This window comes from Pristiophorus japonicus, chromosome 14, assembly GCF_044704955.1.
Source record: "Pristiophorus japonicus isolate sPriJap1 chromosome 14, sPriJap1.hap1, whole genome shotgun sequence".
Taxonomy (NCBI): domain Eukaryota; kingdom Metazoa; phylum Chordata; class Chondrichthyes; family Pristiophoridae; genus Pristiophorus; species Pristiophorus japonicus.
Window position 1 is genome coordinate 36,589,145 of NC_091990.1, and position 16,520 is coordinate 36,605,664.

Sequence of the window (16,520 nt, forward strand, 5' to 3'; positions counted from 1 at the left end):
AACTACACTTCTGAAGTACTTCATTGGCTGTAAAGCACAAATAAATGTTCTTTCCTTTTATCAATTTCTACAGGATGCTAATCTTTGGACAGGAGGAAAAACCTACATTTATAGGGAATTGATGCTAACCTGGAAACACTTCTGTTCAAACCTTGATAATGGTTAACACTGGTGAAATAATTGTCTTTTTACAAAATTGCTATACAGGGGTACTACAGTTACATTGAAAGTACCTAATGAGCCAATGTAACTGACAGACATATAGAGCTCGCGATCGTTGGTCAGGTTCTAACATTACCAACCAGAACTATTGTAAAAGCTCATTTGTTAAGATAATAAGCCACATCACAAAAAGAACCATTGGGAATGTAAAGTTAGATAAAAAAAGAAAGCTGGAAATCCAAATGAAAAACAGAAAATTCTGGAAAAGTCACCATTTGAAAGGAAAAGACAAGTTAATGTTTCAGGTGGGATTGTTCACCAGAACTGTGATGTTGAGGAGACCTTTTGCTGAAATGACCAACAAAGAGGGGAGTGAAAAACAGAGAGTCAACTGTCTGTTGTTTGTCCCTTATTTGTTTTTTCCCTGACCATGTCAGTTCTGATGAATATCCGACTTGAATTTCTCATCTTTGTTTCCATTTTAAAATTTGAAATTTAAATAGTTTTCTGCACACTTAACATTCATCGAATGTTCACAATTTTCTTTTGGGGGGGGGGGGGGGTTTAATTCAGTTAACAAAAAGTACATCAGCCTATAAAATATGACACTTTCTCTTCGAGCACAAATGGAAGAAACTTATCTGAATGGTGTGTTTATTTTGTCCAATATTTGAACATGTACATAATAACTGCATTTTTTTTTAAACTGAGGAAAATTGGAAGATATTTAAATGTGGTAAAAAAGTGTGCCTTGATACTGCCTGAACACAAGGACTCAATCATAAAAAGATACCCGAGGGGTTAATTTAATACATTTCAACCCAGCTGCCTAAGGGTAATCACTTGCATTTATATAAATGCTCAAATCACTGGAGAAATACCACCAGCGATGCCTCTGCAAGATCCTGTAAATCCCCTGGGAGGACAGGCGCACCAACATCAGTGTTCTCGATCAGGCAAACATCCCCAGCATTGAAGCACTGACCACACTCGACCAGCTCCGTTGGGCGGGCCACATTGTCCGCATGTCCGACACGAGACTCCCAAAGCAAGTGCTCTACTCGGAACTCCTACACGGCAAGCGAGCCCCAGGTGGGCAGAGGAAACGTTTCATGGATACCCTCAAAGCCTCCTTGATAATGTGCAACATCCCCACTAACACCTGAGAGTCCCTGGCCAAAGACCGCCCTAAGTGGAGGAAGAGCATCCAGGAGGGCGCCGAGCACCTCGAGTCTCGTCGTTGAGAGCATGCAGAAAACAAGCGCAGGCAGAAGGAGCGTGCGGCAAACCAGGCTCCCCACCCACCGTTTCCTCCAACGACTGTCTGTCCCACCTGCGACAGAGACTGTAATTCCCATATTGAGAACTCACTTTTGGAGTGGAAGCAAGTCTTCCTTGACTTCGAAGGACTGCCTATGATAATGATAAGCACATTTAACGTAGTAAGACATCCCAAGGCTCTTCACAGGAACATAATCAATCAAAAATTGAAACCAAGCCACGGAAGGAGACAACAGATCAGATGGCAAAAAGCTTGGCAAAACAAGTAGGCTTTAAGTAACATATTAAAGGGAGAGGCAGTGTTTCAGGGAGTGAATTCCAGAGCTAGACAGCTGAAGGCACGGCCACCAATGGTAGGGCGAAGGAAATCAGAGATGCACAAAGGCCAGAATTGGAGGAACTCAGAATTCTCTGGGCTGCAGGAGCTACAGAGATAGAGAGGGGCGAGACAACATGCTGAAAAGCAGATTCAATAATCTATAAAATAATATTTGTGACAACTCTCTAATTACCAGTGACTGTATTCAGTAAAACAAATTCCAAAGTATTGCCCAATCCGAGCAGCAATTCTGTGGTTGTGTATATTTCAAGTATAATGCACAAGGAGGTGATTTAGCAATCTGTAACCTCCTACACCCGAGAACTGAGAATTCTGAATTCCTCCAGTGATTTGGCGATGGCGACCCGACCTGGTCGGAGACACCAGCAGCAACACTGGGGATAAAAGTAGCATCGCCCCAGGACTCAGCGCGGCGCAACCCGACCTGGTCAGAGACACCAGCAACAACGGGGATAAAAGCAGCTCGCCACCACAGGGACCAGTGCGGGCCATCCCGAGAGGGCGACAAAACGAAGTGTGACATCACCAGAATCCAGGTAGCTGATTGGCTGCGTATCTCGGAAGCGGGGTCGGGGCCCAGAAGCAACAACGGGAGGAGCAGCGAGGTCAAGTGAGGCCCGGTGGATCTCCGAGACCCAGGAGCGATGTCAGTATGAGGTCAAGGTCCAGGATCAAGGTAGGGAGGAGCGGGGTGGGCAAGCAGGGCCTGGGTCCCAGGAGCATTGACCAGCAGCGGGGTCGAGGCCCTGGGAAGGTGCAGCACGGACCCACAAGGTCAGGAGGACTACACTGCAACCTATGAAACCCAGGGAGAGGGGATCTGCGGGAAGGAGGTGTGTGCGCGCGCGGGCACGCGCGTGTCCACCCTACAAAATAAATTTCAGGACCTGGAACATCAGGATCCTCATGGACAACCCGAACAGCAACAGACCAGAACACCATACTGTTATCGTTGTCCAGGAGCTCAGACGTTTCGACATAGACATCGCGAGACTCAGCAGGCCCGGGAAGGCCAGCTCAAGGTGGCTATACCTTCTGGAAAGATTAACCAGAAGAATATCGCCTCCATTGGGCAGGCTTCGCCATAAAAAATGAGCTAGTTCGGAGTCTCAGACATTCCCCTTGCAGAATAAACGAATGCCTCATGACTCTTCGGATCACCCGAGCCCGGAACCAATGCGCTACGGTCATCAGTGCATACGCCCCATCACTGGAAGCTACAGACAAGACCAAAGAGGAATTCTACTACAGCTTTGAACAATCACTGTCCTGAGTCTCAATGAGCGACAAGCTGATCATGCTTGGCGACTTTAACACCAGAGTTGGAAAGGACACAGACCTCTGGGGAGGTGTGATTAGCAGAGAGGGAAAACTAGCTCCAACAGTATCCTCCTCCTGACAAAATGCTTAGAACATGACCTCATCATAGCCAACACCCTGTTCCGTCAGAGAGACAAGAACAAGGCTTCATGGCAACACCTTCGCTCCAAGCACTGGCATCTGCTAGACTACGTCATCATCCGAGCGAGGGACCGCAAGGATATCCGCATCGCCCGTGCCATGACAGGAGCTGACAAATGCTGGACAGACCATTGCTTAATCTGCTCTGTTATCTCCATCAATGTGGCCCCAAAACAGCAGTGGCAATAGAAGCGATGCTGCAGGAAAATCAAAGCTGGAGCTCTCAAAGACCCTGCTAAGAAACCCCTATTCAACCAGCGCCTCACAACCCACCTGACGACTCCCCAATGATCCAAAGATGCAGTGCCCACAGCGCCTGGTCTGCCCTCAAGGACTACATAATTAGCACCTGTCAAGAGGCGTCAGTCACTCGACCAAGTACCAAGACTGGTTCGACAAGAACGACCAGGAGATCCAGAAGCTAATACGCCACAAGCGCAAGACATTCTTGAACGGAAACAGCAACACAACTCGAGAGCAAGAAAGCAGCTCCATAGACTTCTGAAGGCCGAGGTCCAACAAAAAAACTTGCAACCTAAAGAACAGATGATGGATGGAGAAAGCGGAGGAGATCCAGCAACTAGCCAACAACCACGACATGCATGGATTCTGTTATGTTTAGAATAACTCCACAAGACTGTATATCTTAAGCTCAAACTGTTGTGAACTTGGTCTCTTTATTGTAACTCCAGAGTGAGGAGGCAGTGTGGTAAAACTGCCTTTTATACCTGCTTGCTCAGGGTGTGCAGGTGACCCTTGGGTCTCCCACAGGTGCGTCCCCTAATGTCAAGTCTTACACATTAGTAATGTTTACATACATAACAGATTCTTTAGCGCAGTCAAGGCCACCTACGGTATTCTCGCTCAGGCCCCAGCATCGAAGCACTGACCATGCTTGATCAGCTCCGATAGATGGGCCACATCGTCCACATGCCTGATACAAGACTCCCAAAACAAGCGCTCTACTTGGAACTTCGACACGGCAAGCGAGCCCCAGGTGAGCAGAGGAAATGCTTCAAGGACACCCTCAAAGCCTTCTTGAAAAAGTGCAACCTCCCCATTGACACCTAGGAATCTCTGGCCCAAGACCGCTCAAAGTGGAGGAGAAGCCTTCGGGAAGGCGCCGAACTCCTCGAGTCTCTTCGCCGGGAGCAAGCGGAAGCCAAGCGCAAACAGGGGAAGGAGTGCATGACAACCCAAGGACCCCCACTCACCTGTTCCTTCAACTACTGTCTGCCCCACCTGTGTCAGAGACTGTAATTCCCACATTGGACTCCTCAGTCACCTGAGAAATCGTTTTTAGTGTGGAAGCAAGGCATCCTCGACTCCGAGGGACTGCCGAAGAGTATTTAGCAATCATTGCAACAATAAATTCATCTGCAAGTTGGTGCTCAGTCGTCCTTATCTGACTTAACAGTTTTATTTAAAAAAGGTCAGATGCAAAGAGATTTTGCTGCTAAATTTACAAGCAAATGCTAAAAATAGGTATATGAAAATCATTGTGGTTCATGACTTGATTAGTTTGGCTTGAGGACATAGGAGTCTCCATTTCTATTACTGGAGTTTTAAAAAATTACATCTGGGAAGATCTGTACTTATCCCATAGGGTACCGAATTAGTTTGTCACCTTTGCAGTTTTCCCTCATACCCCAGAAAACTAATTTCATAAAACCATAGATCACAAGAGGCCATTCGGCCCATCATGCCTGCGCCAGCTCTGTGAAAGAGCTTTAGAATTAGTTCTACTCCCCTGCTCTTTCTCCATAAATCTGTGAATTTTCCCCCTTTCAGTATTTATCCAAGTCCCTTTTAAAAGTTACTACTGAATCTGCTTCGACAACCCTTTCAGGCAACGCATTCCAGATCATAACTCGCTACGTAAAAATAAAAAATATCCTCATCTTCCCTCTGATTCTTTTGTGAATTATCTTAAAAGATGTAACCTATATTGTATTTTGCTTTCTGCTGTTATAGTGGGATCAAGGACCAGGCTATGTAGAACTGTACTGATCAACAGTATGGTCAAAATTAGAAACATTAACAGGTGAACTTCAAAATGTTGATATTATTTATATAGCATCTTTAACATAGTAAAACGTCCCAAAGCACGTCACACAAGCATAATCAGAAAGAAAATTAATACCGAACAAAAGAAGGAGACATTAGGAGACATTTAAGGTGATTGATAAAAGAACCAGAGGCAATGCAAGAAAAATCCTGTTTTATGCAGCGGGTGGTTGGGTTCTGGAATGCACGGCCTGAAAGGGTGGTGGAGGTAGACTCAATCTTAACTTTCAAAAGGGAGTTGGATAAGTATCTGAAGGAAAAAAAATTGCAGAGCTATGGGAAAAAGGCAGGGGAATGGGACCAGCCGAGAGTCGGCACGGGCTCGATGGGCCGAATGGCCTTCTTCCGTGCTGTAACTATTCTTGGATTCTAGGACAGGTGTCCAAAGCTTAGTCAAAGAGATAGGTTTTAAAGGAAGAGCTTAGTTTTCAACTGTGCATAAAATTATTTGTTTATCACATTCATTAGTGGACATCTGTAGCTGGCCACTTACTGAAACATAACAGCCAGAATTTTACCGGTGCTGAGAGGATGGAATCGGAGGCGGGTCAGCTGGGAAATTTAAAATGATCGATAGCGGGTCGGGACCCCACTGTCAACCCGCCTCCACACTAGTCTCCCAGATGTCTGTTCAGCGCTGAACAGACCCGACATCAAGCGGCGAGGCAAGCAACTTAGATTATTAAGAGCTTGTTAACAGGCACTTAAAAACTATTTTAAGCTCACCGTTAGATTTTAAGAGTTCGGCAACGGCTTCCCCACTGCTCGGGGGTTACGTCAGGTAAGGAGGTCCGGTGTTGTGTTAGCATGGGATGATTTCTTAACTTGACAGCTGCAAATGGTCTATAAAAGTTCCCATTCCATAGATGTTAACTTTCCACGATTAGAAGCTGTTGCTTACTACATTTGGAAGGTAGATTGAGCTTTGTGCAGCTAGCAAACTCTTTAACCAGTGACACCTTAATTGAATAACCTCCCTCACCATTGGCGGATCGCTTCGGTCATCTCAACCTCACCTGCCATCTATTACCTTAGTATCAGTGCCCTTGGAATAAATCTCACCTTGGCCCTCACGACCATCCCCAACACCAGCAGCACCAGGCACACCAGCAGTACCAACATCAACCTTTTCTGCAATCAACTGATGCTGCACAGGACACAGAGCACCAGCATTCGACCACATGGCTGCCAGGGATGCCAGTGATGGCCTCGCCTCCGCTCCCGGCCCGCAGAATCTACACATACAAGGCCGGGAAGAAGCCCCTCTGGCCGCAGCTGTTGGCCCCCTCCAGCCAGCCCTCGATGTCATGCTCGCTTAGCACCTCGTCCTCCCGCACCGAGATTTCGCCCACATTCTCACTCTGGAAATTGTACAGAGCCCAAGCTTGAAGCGCCATTCCACACCCGGCTCAGCTCTGCTCCCAGAACCCACGGTAACTCCCCACCCTGTAAACCCTCCCTCACACCGGTCCCGGCTCCCCCAGACCCCGAACTCCTTCTTCGACCCCCCCACTCGAGGGGCCGGCTGCACTTTTCCTTGTCGTTTTGTGATTTTTTTTTTTGTAATCCATGTTTGCATTGAGGCCCACATCCTCTAGTTACGCCACTGATTTCGACATGGTCACTTTAAGGAAACCGGCTGATAATGCGTCATCAAATTAAGTCATCAGACCTGCTTCCTTTTAATTAGCTGGGAGCCTCACTGGGCGGGCTTAACAAGCCCAATCATTGTAAAATCACTTCAACAGAGCGGGATGGAGCCAGTAGCAGGCGGGACCTCGCTACAGAACCTGGCCGCAGTGAATCCGCCTCAATAGGCGAAATCACGGCCGAAGTGAAGAGGACGCACTGGAGTGAGGTCCAGCAAAGCAATTTGAAAATATTTGGCCAAACCAAAAAAGTACACAATAAAACGTGGTTTCCGAGCAGTTAGTAGAGATGCAATAAACACTGGAGTCGATTATCATTTGCTATGCCTGGTAATAGTAGCAGTAACTACTTCAAAATGACATTCATTAACACAGACGATGCAGCCAACGCCATTTTGAAAAGGGCATCTAAAGCAACCGCCTGTTTCAGGTGCTAGGCGCCTTTCAATATGCAAATCGGGGTCCTAGGACCTCAATTACCATTTTGGGTCTGAACCGGTGGGACCGTGTGCCGTGCAGGCTCCGACCAGTTCCACGTGTGATGGTACTGAAGAGGACCGACAAAGGTAAGTTGCAACTTAAGTTTGTGGGGCCCAGAAGAGCTGCTGTCCAGGGAGCTCTTTCTCCAGACCCACCCCTGTAATTGTGATCCTCCCATAGTTAGCTGTTGGCCAGGGGAAGCCCAATATTGATCAGCTTTGAACTAGTGAGAAGCATTGGGACATGTGTTTGCGTACAGCTGCTCGTCACCCAAATGTAAATGAAGCCGGGGCCTCAAAATCACAGCAATCTTTTCAGCACCGGTACGGGAGACCAGTCAGCAGCTCCACCAATCGGTTGCCCAAAAGTTACAATTGACGATTGCTATGGAGTGGTTAGTTACCTTGTCTTTTCATTTCATCTGCTCCATTTGGCACTTCAGCAAATAGCTAACTGCAAGACCTCACAGAGGAGACCTTACATGGAAATTTTAAAAACCAATTAATTAAAAAATAAGAGCACAGAGATATGCTATAGGCAGGTACGAATTAGTCATAGTCCTTATCTGTCTTCCTTTCAAGTAAATTAATGCAGTCCCAATAATGTTTGTTGCTTTCAGGAATTAAATTTGGGGGGGCTGTTTACAAGCTGCTTGCAGTCAAGCAAAGGCATATCAACACTGGTAAAATTTGAAAGTACAATGTTGTTGTGTACACCAGCATGCATAATAGAAACATTTTCTAGGGAGTGTTTTTAAAGAATGACAGATATGCTTCTCCACATTATTAAAGTAACCTTACACTAACCATTTCCTGGCCGAGAAGCAAGATCTGCTCTACATTGTCATCTTCGCCTTCACTATTCATTGATAATCCAAGCTCATTTTCCGAAATGGACAAATTGCTTCCATCAGGCATAGAGCAGAGCAGCTCAAAATCTCTGTTTGTTGTTCTGCCAGATTCACTATCATTTACATCTGTAGATGGAAAATGACTGCAGTAACCAGAGGAGTACAGAGTGTTACTAGTCTGGAGCTCTGTATTTGAAGTGAAGTCACTCTGCAAAGGTGACAAATTAGCCTCCATTCTTAATAACTTTATTTCCTCTTCAACAGCCTCAGTTCCCCTGTACAGTGATGACTGGCTGTTCTCCCCATATATGTGTTCAGTATGTGGCGGTTTAAATAGTTTATCAAGTGCATTGAACCTCACTGTGTTGTTCCCCTCCCACTCAAGCTGCTGTCTCTCCACTGCTGTCTCTCTGGACGATATGGGACTTCCAACATCACCTTTTATTTTACTGCAGTCGAAGGCAGCAGCCTCAGTGATATCCTCAATTCTGCCACTGCTTACTGCATTCCCTTTTACATGCTGAATTTGGTTCTCTTCTCCAGACACTGGGAAGGGCACAGATCGCAAACCTCCTCTCACTTCAGCTTCTGAAGGCTTTACACCGAGGTCACAGTGCTCTTTCCCTGCTGAAATTTGATCCGGTAAACGTATTTCTTTCCCAAATTTCTCCAAATGTTCACTAATTGGTTTGATTTCAGATTCGATGGAATGCACCTGCTTCGCATATTCTCCACCAGCTTCAATAGTTCCATCTATTGATTTCCCTGGAGTGATCACAGTCTTAGTAATAAAATTTGATACATTACTGAAATGCACCGGCTCTTGTAACACATCTGAAAGGTCTTTAGCATGTTCCTTGTTCCAGTTTTTGGGATCGGTGTCTGTCTCTGTTGGCAATTTTCCCACTGTTACATCCAAAGGGAGATGTATCCCATCCAAACCAGTGTCACCTTTTTTCTGCAGCGTCGCCAACTGAAATGATTTTTCACGCAGGTTTTTCTCAGCATTCTCAGGTCCTCCTGCAGCACCTCTAGAATGTAAAGCAGCTTTCTTGTTTCTCCTTATGCGTTTAAATCTGATTTTTTTCTGTGGCGTGAGGGGAGATTTTCTCTGATCTGTTTCTGCAGTCTCTTGTTCTCGAACGCATCCGAAAGAATTTCCCATTATATCAGAATTAAAATACAGGCAGCATCTATTGCTCTGGCATCATCTCTCACATAGCTGCATCTGAGCTCAACCGATCAGAAAACTTCAGCCTCTCCCCAGGAGAATCCAAACGGCATTTTAAAATTCTAACCAGCTGCAAGTCACTCGCAGCATATTGCACAGCCAGCCATCTTAAGGTACTGTCTCAGTAACGTACAGCAATCCCATGCATGTCACAGCAGTTCGAATCACTTGACCTAAAACAAGCTGATCTTCGATTGGCTGACATTTTCTCTAGTTGCCAGGTCATAATGATCACCCTCTCTTTACCATCACCCTATGTACAATTCAAACACCTCCAGAAAGTGACATGGAAGATCAGTACATTTGGTTAATAGGAAGCGCAACAATTGCATAACAGCATCGCTTAACCATGAATCACATACGCTATCAAATATCCACGGCAAGATTTTAAACTGGTGCATTAACCTTTTGAGTACTAAATAGTCTTGCCTCTGTGCACCACACAGACATATGTGTATTATTATCAGTTCCCTACACATATGCTTAATCCTGCTGAAGCAAATCTCACAGAATTGCTCTAATATTGAAACAAAAATAAAATTCTTTCAAGCTGTGACAAACCACTCCCAGGCAACGGGTTAAGTCTGTGCACCACACTTGCTCCGTATTCAAATGCTAACTCAATGATACCGCAGTCTCAGCAGCAAGAACAGACGGCTGCGTCATGCCAAAAAAAAGGTCATTGGCATGCTGCAGAATAATTGAAACTACATCAACCTCAGAGTGCCAAGCAATAAATATTTGCTCAACTCTGTGGTCATGACCAGAATAGCAAATACTGAATTTAAAAAAATTAATCACTGCATTGCTAGATGTGCATTATTAACACTCAATACAAGCTGGAGTCAAGTACCTCTGTGGCAGCTTTTCAACTCCAATTACCCCAGATTCTTCAAACGTAGTTTTTGATTTTAAAAAACGTGTAAAATAAATAGCCAATATGGCTGTAGTGTTTATTGGAGATGCTAGTAAGAAAAAAAATTACAAATTCTATTTAACTAATTCAAATTTTATAATATTAAACTTAATATATAGTTATATCTATTGTTATATCAATAAATTGTATGATTAGAAAGTTACAAACAAAATTATTCCCATATTAGCGGCTTTTTGCTATGCAGTTATACTGTATTGATTACTTGAACATTGATTTTTCTTCATAGTATCTAAAATAGAATACAATGCCTACTGTATATTTTCAAAAATTCTTGTATAAATTTCCAGTTCTGAATATTGTAAAATAATTATATTCTGTGACAATAACCTTTATAATTAAATTTAAACAAAGACAAACACTAAAAATAAATTAGTGTATTGCATATCTTAACTGCTTGAAGTAATAAGGCTCTCTGTAATAAAGAAATGTGCTTTGCTTCCATCATATAAAAATTAGACGTTTAATACTGCGTGCAATTAAAAATTGATGTTATTACGCTGACCTCACTGGGCAAGTTTTGACAGTTCCTGAGTCAAACTATTAACTATCTGATTTTAGAAAATGGTCTCAGTACTACCAAAAACTGAATCAGATCAAACTTGTTCAGCTTCAGTAAGGCACTGCTAAGTCCGAATACAAGATGCACTCAATATGGATTGGAATTGCACCTATATTTGATGGTTCATTTACATATAGATATATTTAAAGTACATATTCTAAACCTTCTGCAGAATATCTTCATTTTTGGTGCAGCGTACCCTCAGGTTTAACAGCTTCATTAGCCATTGCAGTCATAAAGGGTTGGATAAAAGGAATCGCAACTAAGGGCCCATTGCGTCTGTCCTTGTGCTACATTCTCCCAAGGAAACTGGGTCAGGCTGCTCAAAGTTAGAATATAGTAACTCCTTCAAGTTGCTACATATTGAAGTATTTGGCCTGGAGGAGTTGTGACTATGTCAAACCTCTCTCTATTCCTCCTCCCCCCCCCCACTATTGAATTTATTTTTATCACAAGCAATGTTGCCGTAACAATTCTACTACAAATATTAAGATAAAATACCTGCTGCAATATTATATATTCAGGATAAAGCCATGACAAAAACAAGTTTGTAACTGCCTTTTGAAATGGTATCACAAGCCATTATAAATGCTGCAAGTTGCAGTAACTTAGTTAATTATTTATCAACTTTATAAACTTAAGTCAAGTCAAAAAATGTGCTACAGATTTCAGAATGCTTTAGAAGCAGAACTGTCAGTAACAAAAGCAAAATACTGTGGATCCTGGAATCTGGAGTAAAAAATGATGCTGGCAATCTCTGCAGGCCAGGCAGCATCTGTGGAGAGAAAGTAGAGCCCAAATTTGCCCAGGAGCTACTCCGTTTTTTTTTGGAGCAACTTGATTTTTCTGGGAGTATTTTAAAAATCCCCATTCTGCATATTTAATTTGCGCCAGTGTAAGTGAGTTAGTTAGGATTGTTTTGTGTTTAGCTTTTTTTCCTAAAAGGGGGCGTTACCAGCCACCTATGTCTGTTTTGGCCATTTAAGCCAGTTTGGACAGCGAATAGTTGCTCTAAACTAACATAGACCAGCGTATGCACGCTCTCGGCGACGAGACTCGAGGTGCTCAGCGCCCTCTTGAATGCGCTTCCTCCACTTAGGGCGGTCTTTGGCCAGGGTCTCCCAGGTGTCAATGGGGATGTTGCACTTTATCAGGGAGGCTCTGAGGGTGTCCTTGTAACATTTCCGCTGCCCACCTTTGGCTCGAGTGGAGCGCTTGCTTTGGGAGTCTCATGTCTGCCATGCGAACTATGTGGCCTGCCCAGCGGAGCTGATCAAGTGTGGTTGACCTGGTCAAGGACGCTAATGTTGGTGCGACAAGAACAGGCATTGACGACGAGATTCAACACCGCCTCCAGTGTTCCAGTGCAGCCTTCGACGCCTGAGAAAAAAAAAAGTGTTTGAAGACCACACCCTCAAAACTGCCACCAAGCTCATGGTCTACAGGGCTGGAGTAATACCCGCCCTCCTGGAAAGCTCAGAAACATGGACCATGTACAGCAGACACCTCAAGTCGCTGGAGAAATACCACCAATGACGACTCCGCAAGATCCTACAAATCACCTGGGAGGACCAACGCACCAATATTAGCGTCCAAGACCAGGCCAACATCCCCAGCCAAGAGGATGGTAATATATTTAATCTCACAAATTATAATCGTTTTGCAGCACATTTTTTCCCTTCATTTTCTTCCCCATTTTCTTCTCTCCTGAAGGCTGTGATTTATTTGGGTGATAGAGCCCTTCTGTACTTCATCCAAGTGCTCCCTCTGCTGGACTACATTCAGGTTCATGGCTCAATCATTCGACAGATTTGTCTCAACACAAAGCTTTTTCGTCTTCAACCTCATGCAAATACAGTAAATCTATCACCTACAACTGAAGTGCATAGCAATCTAGAAACCACACATGAAGCAATTGAAAAAACATGCTGGGGAGGTAAATGAAAAACATGAACATGACTTATTGGTATACAGCACAATGAACTCCAGATGAGTGCATACTTGATACAAGACCAATTCTGATCCAGTCATAGAATTTGGTTATTTGTCTCATTTGCTGTTCATGGGACTTTGCTATGTGCAAATTAGTTGAAGTGTTTGCTTACAACACAACAATGACCGTACTTGAAAGTAATTCATTGGTTGTGGAGCACTTTGTGGCATCCTGAGGATATGAAAGGGGCTATTATAATTGCTTTCTCTCTTTCTCCCCAATGTACTTTCCATTCATTAACATAATATAACAGAGCTCCTAATTTAAATTGAGACTGCCTTCAGAGTCAGAACAAATGCACAGCATTTAAATGCAATGACATCATGTGCAAATGACACAATTATGTTGCAATGCCACCTTTCTGATGTGATACACATCAATGGATGTATGTTTCACAAAGGAAAAAGCTTGACATATACTTTTGCACAAAGGCTCTGTCCCTTTCATCAGAAACACCATTGCACAAATCATTAGCAACTCAATATGGCAAAGAACCTTCTGTTTAGCTTTGAAATATTTAATCAGATGGATTTTTGATTCAAATAAATATTCAAATTTAAAATAGTGTCACATTTATACTGCTGTCAAGTTATACTGTGAACAAGATTATATGGATTTGTTGTAATGCCAAACTAGATTCTGCATTTTTAAGCATTTATTGATTAATGGTTAAAAATACTATACTGGGACAACCAAGAGAGGAGTTATTTCTATCGCAACAATACTACCAGTATGTCTGTGCTGAAATGAGAGAAGTGAAATAATTCAAAAATTACTTCATAAATTGACATGGAATTTTATAGGCAACTATTCCTTTGGTTTAACTCCACAAAGATAATGTCAGTGACATCTGGAATTAAGTCTGCGAACTCCAGCTGACAGTTCCTGTACACATTTTTCAATATATTTTCTATATATTTCTGCAACTTCTTTATCTCCCTACATAATATCCCTCCCCCACCCAACCACTGAAAGGGCAGACAACTTTGACAAAACCATTCTTTATCTAGTGCATGATAGCAGTGCAAAATAAATCCAATATTTTAATTCCTTCTTTTGGCACCTCCCTGACAGCACTAATGTGTTACATTCCATCTTAAACCCCGATTAAACACAATACACTCACCAGATTGGTTTACAGTCAATCCTGATTACTAAAGTGACCAGAGATAGCCTTAACTTGGCTATTTTTAACAACCAGCGCCACCCACTGGGCCAGCAGGGAGGGCGTTGGCTGGGCCAGTGGCCTGGCACCCAAATGGGGGTGCCGAACCACCTATTGATGGCCCGGCCGAATCAGCAGCTGCTATTGGCGGGCCGACTGAAAAGTCGGCAGGCATAAAAAAGATGGCAGCCACCGCGACGGCACCTCCCTATCTCACACCGAGAAACTGTTGGCGGTGCGCCCCGCTGGCACTAATTAGCCCTGTGCAAAGGGGTAATTCCAGCCCCTTCGAGTTAATCTACGTTTCTCTTTCAGATGCTAACTGACAAGCTGTGTTTTTTCAGTATTTTCAATTTTAATTTTAATTGCCAGCATTCATAGTTTTTCTTTTTGTTTAAAAAATTTATTTGTAAAATAAAGTAGTAATTGTACAGGCTGATCTGTGTAGATCTGTCCTAAATAGGAGGTGCTGGGTATACATTGAGCTCTGGCCAACTTTATGTTGTGAAGGCTAGATTTGCCACAAGATTACACCTACTCTAGTTTTTGTCTATTGTCAAGTAATAATAAATATTAATTGTCGATCTGAAAGAACAAATTTATTTATAAAGCCTCATCCGAAAGACGGCACCTCCGACAGCACAGCACTCCCTCAGTACTGCACTGGAGGGTCAGCCTAGAATTGTGTGCTCAAATCTCGAGTGGGAACCCATAACTGACTTCAAAGGCAAGGGTGCTACCAACTGAGCCACGGTTGATGCATTTGGAATGGGACCCCAATTGAGAATTGTCCTACAATTTACCAAATATTTTAAACATTGGCCCGAAATTTGCGATTGTAAGATGGTGAAACTGTCAGCGTTCGTCGTCATTACTCTGAAACTGACAGCAACTTTTGGATTTCGCACATGCGCAGTTAAACGAAATCCAGAAGTTGCTGTCAGTGATTCCCCGCTCTTGTACAGGGTGCGCTGTTGATGTCCTCGCAGATGGAAATCTTAGAAATCCTTTGGATTGACATGAACCTTTTCTGCTCTAATCTCGCCTAGAACCCCCCAAAAAAGATAAACCTGTTGAATGAGGTCTAACTGGACTGTAACGGTGTACTAAGACATAATTACTACTGAACAACCTCTCTGGCCCTGAAAAACTAATTCTATATTTGTGAAATGTCAAATTTCTCCATTATGGTAAAAAAAAATCCCCATATATTTTTTAAATAATAAAAATTTACCCACAGATTTTTAAAATACTAATAAAATTTAAAAAAATATGACATTTCAGCTTCGACCTTAATCCCATGTGTATGTCCCAATCTTTATTTTAATCTCTGTAAATTATTAAAAAGTGAAAGATAATCAATACTTTTTGCTTCCTGGTTTACTGTCTGATAATTCTTCAATGTGGTTGGCTGCTTAGCCTGCTTGATAACATCACTGTTGCTGGACTCCGGAGATCTCCTATAGATGGTGCCAGAATGAAATACAGAACCAGTGGGAAGCTGTTTAACCTACGCCACCTCCAGGTCAGGTCCAAGATCATCCAAACCTCTGTCGTTGAGCTGCAATACGTGGACGACGTCCACGCACATTCTGAGGCTGAACTCCAGGATGTAGTCGATGTATTCACCAAGGCATATGAAAGCATGGGCCTTACGCTTAACATCCGTAAGACAAAGGTCCTCCACCAGCCTGTCCTCGTTGCACAGCACTGCCCTCCCAGTCATCAAGATTCACGGCGTGGCTGTCGAAAACTTGGACCACTTTGCATACCTCGGGAGCCTCTTGTCAACAAAGACAGACAATGATGCAGAGATTCAACATCGCCTCCAGTGCGCCAGTGCAGCCTTTGGCCGCTTGAGGAAAAGTGTGTTCGAAGACCAGGCCCTCAAACCTACCACCAAGCTCATGGTCTACAGGGCTGTAATAATACCCGCCCTCCTGTTTGGATTAGAGGCATGGATGATGTACACAAGACACATCAAGTCGCTGGAGATGTATCACCAACGATGTCTCCGCAAGATCCTGCAAATCTCCTGGGAGGACAGATGTACCATCAGTGTCCTCGCCCAGGCTAACATCCCCAGCACTGAAGCACGAACCACACTCGATCAGCTTCGCTGGGCAGGCCACTTAGTTTGCATGCCAGACACGAGACTCCCTAAGCAATTGCTCTGTGCGGAGCTCCTTCATGGCAAATGAGCCAAAGGTGGGCAGCGGAAACGTTACAAGGACACCCTCAAAGCCTCCCTGGTGAAGTGCGACATCACCACTGACACTCGGGAGACCCTGGCCGAAGACCGACCTAGGTGGAGAAAGTGCATCCGGGAGGGCGTTGAGCTCTTC

At 43.8% G+C, this 16,520-nt stretch overlaps 1 protein-coding gene across 11 annotated transcripts in view; it reads right to left on the reverse strand.

The window, feature by feature from the left end:
* Positions 1–16,520, reverse strand: part of macf1a (microtubule actin crosslinking factor 1a) — a 577,816-nt gene that overhangs the window by 304,505 nt on the left and 256,791 nt on the right. The window lies entirely within an intron of this gene.